At 51.2% G+C, this 3,372-nt stretch overlaps 1 protein-coding gene across 1 annotated transcript in view; it reads right to left on the bottom strand.

Moving 5' to 3' along the window:
* ZNF428 (zinc finger protein 428) overlaps positions 1-1,711 on the bottom strand; it is an 8,094-nt gene extending 6,383 nt beyond the window's left edge. The window contains exon 1 of the mRNA XM_007458573.1: positions 1,411-1,711. The gene's annotated coding sequence lies outside the window, so the exon portion shown is untranslated. The remainder of the gene's footprint in view (positions 1-1,410) is intronic.
* Positions 1,712-3,372: the final 1,661 nt, after the last annotated feature.

Raw genomic sequence — 3,372 nt, 5'->3', positions numbered from 1 at the left:
CACACACACACACACACACACACACACACACACACACACACACACACACACACACGGCACTTCTTTTTCTCCCACCGTGCTCCCTGAGAGTAGAGAGCCAGGCAGAGCAAGTTATGAAGGGGCTGGCAGCCTCGGCTGCACCTCTTATATACCAAGGCCTGTGCTGGGCACTGGCTAATATGGTGGAAAACGCATGATTCCCTTCAAACTCTAGGGGTCGAGTCTAATGCTGGCGACTAAAGAGAAAAAGATTAGGATTGAAGCCTGGAGGAGGCTGGGGCACGGGAAAGCTGGCATCGATGGCAGGTGAGCTTTCTAAAGACACTTGGATTGGGCTTTAAGGACAGAGGGGATTCATAACTGGCAGAGGAGAGTTCTCATAATACCCTATTGCTTACAGGGCTCCATTTAATTTGGGAACTCTACTTTATGCCAGGATAGGTTGCCAGACTTAGTAAATAAAAGTATACAATACCCAGTTAAATTTGAATTCCAGATAAAGAGTCTTTTAGAAATGTACACCTCAAATACTGAATGGAACATGGGTATATTAAATAGTTCTTTGTTGTTAACCTGAAATTCAAATTTAACCGGGCGTTCTATATTATAACTGGCAACCATACACTATGGATAATCAGAACTTTCTATGGGATTAGCAGGAGACATTGCTCACCAGTGCAGCCTACCCTTCCCCAAGCCCACATCACACAAAGCCCCTTCCAGAGTATTCCAGATGTCAGGTGGAGGCAGTCCTTGGTGCCCAAGTCCCATTCCTACAGTGAACATGGCGGCCAGACAGGCTTCTACGATCTTAGAGGGGCACAAATGAGGTTCTCTCACTACCATAACGCAAACAGTGCCGGAGACCCCACAGTGTCATGAGCCTACAGCAACCAACTCCCAAAATGCCATGCGCGAACATAATAGGCACCCATTCCCACAACGCTAGGGAGAGGAGGCAAGAACAAAACCTTAGACAGGACCATAAGGCCCAGTCCCCCCTGCTGCTGCAGTTTTCCCCAGGATGCCTTGGGCCTATAATGACCACCTTCCAAGGCGCTCTTCGTCGAAGCACTCCAAGCTTCCAGGATGCTCAGCGGAAGGTGTATGACAAAAGGCACGGTTCCCCACAAGAAGCTAGGATAATCCCAGAATGCACCAGGCTCATAACGACTAGCTGACAGACTCCCACAATGCTTTAGGGCACGGCGTCCCATTTTCCCAGGATGCCTCAGGACGGCACGGAGATGCGTTGGGGGAGAAAAAGGATCCTGGATTTCTCCCTCAAGCCGTCACTGCCCAAGACTGCTGCCGGCTCCTCCGTGACGGGAGCCGTCACTCCCATCATGCAGCGGTGCCGTGGTGCCCGCTTCCCAGCATGCCCCGCGCACCTCCATCCCGGACACTCACCGGCGCTGGCGGCCCCAGCTCCGGCTCGGCGGCAGCGGCTGCACGCCCCGGCTTTGCGCCTGCGCTGCAAGTGGGCTAGGAGGGAGTGCGAGGGGCGTGAAGAGCCTAGGGCGCTTGCGCGGCGAGATAGACCATTCCTGTAGCATAGTGGGAAGAGGGGCTGAGTCGGGCCATCGACAAGGCTCGCGCAGGGGGTTTCCAGGCCTTGCCCCTCGCTGTCCGGGTTTACTTGGTACAGTCCGCAGCCGGACGGAACGAGAAGCTGCAAGGCTTGCGCGTGCGTGATCGATCGTGAACGCGCCTTACAGAGAATGGGATGTGCTGGGGGTGGGGTGGGGTGGGGGGGTACCAGCTCTGCCTGGATCCTGGACCTGAGGCCTGGTCATTTGCATAATCTTAGCGCGGGACAATGGGAGGCCTCGGGCGATGGAAGAGCTGATCTGCATATTCCCCGGAGGGGCCATACTCCGGAGCGCATTGATTAGCATATGAGGGGCTTGGGGGCGGGGGATGGAAAACGCCGGGCAATAGCGCATGCGCACAGGGACTGCGGACTAGCGCGAAGCGGGCATCCTCAGTTCAGTCGGAATCAGTTTGCATCCGGAGAGGGGGTACAACGGACAAGAACCTTACCAACCCTCACAACCCTCTCCCCATAACCAGGATAAATATTTATTGCTCTCTTGTGTGTCAGGCCCTGTGCTAGAGGGCACTATGGTTTCCGCAGTGAACATACCCGGCCTCTATCCTGCTGGCCCCCCAAAGGAGGGAGATTCACACATAATCAGAACCACAACCCGGAGTAGTCAGACTTGGGATGAGTAAAGCAGAGGAAGCTGTGGGAGCCACAGGAGGCGCCTGCCCCAGGGAGTCTTTCTGGCAGAGGGAACAGCAAGGGCAAAGGCCTAGGGGCAACAAAAATTGCCTGGTTGGAGGAAGTGAAAGCAGTTTAGTGTACCTGGAACAGAGTCAGAGAGGGGAAAATCTCCTACAGGCGTCGTTAGGAGCTCAGACTTTACGATGAAGGTATAGGAAGCTATTGCAGAATTCCAGGCTTCCTGGACGTGACTCACATTCCAGTTTAAGATTCTCCAATGAGCTCCCGTTACATTTAGAAAAAAATCCAAACCCTTTATCATGGCCCAGGAGCTATACACATGGTCTAACCCTGCTCATCTCTGACTTCAACCCCCATCCCCATCCAATCCTATCTACTTCCACTTCCCCTCTAACACCCCAATCTCTTTACCATCTCAGGTCTTTGCCCTTGCTGTTCCCTTTGCCTGAAAATGCTTTTCCCTCTGATCTTGGAGTAGCTGCTCTTGTGCTCATCATTCATATCTTGGCACAGATGTCAATGTGACAGGCTTCCTCTGATCTTTTTAAGATAGAACCTCCAGATTGGCTTTAGAGAAGTGAGCGGGTTATGGATAAAGCAGGATTGGCTATGAGGTGATGGTTGTTGAAGCTGGGGTGACAGAAGCATGGGGGCTTCATTGTCCTGTTCTGTCTACTTCTGTATGTTTGATGTTTTCCATAATAACAAGTTAAAAGAAAACAATACCCACATCCCCTTACTCTGTATGTTATATTAATAGTACTTATGGCAATCTGAAGTTAAGTTTTTGTTTTGTTTTGTTTTTTCCGTCCTTGCTGTAGTCTGGTTTCCTCATGAAAGCTTTGTGAAGCTAAGACTGGAGTCAACCTTTTTCACTTTGGGTCCTCAGTGCCTAGAACAGGATCAAGTTTGCGCTTAGTGCTAAGCTGTCTGGAACACCTAACATTTGCCTGTTTTATTCACCATGGCACCTCCAGCCCTTTGAGCAGTGACTGGCACTCAAGTAAGGTCAATATGTTTTTGACTCAAAAATTAGAATCACTTGTCTAAAATTTAGATGAATGAATGAGGGGCCTGGAATGCCAGGCTAAGGGGCTTTGACTTGATCTAGAGAAAGGGGAGCT

Source organism: Lipotes vexillifer, unplaced genomic scaffold (genome assembly GCF_000442215.2).
Source record: "Lipotes vexillifer unplaced genomic scaffold, Lipotes_vexillifer_v1.1 scaffold371, whole genome shotgun sequence".
In the NCBI taxonomy this organism is placed as follows: Eukaryota; Metazoa; Chordata; class Mammalia; order Artiodactyla; family Lipotidae; genus Lipotes; species Lipotes vexillifer.
This window is presented reverse-complemented; position numbering and strand designations above follow the sequence as displayed.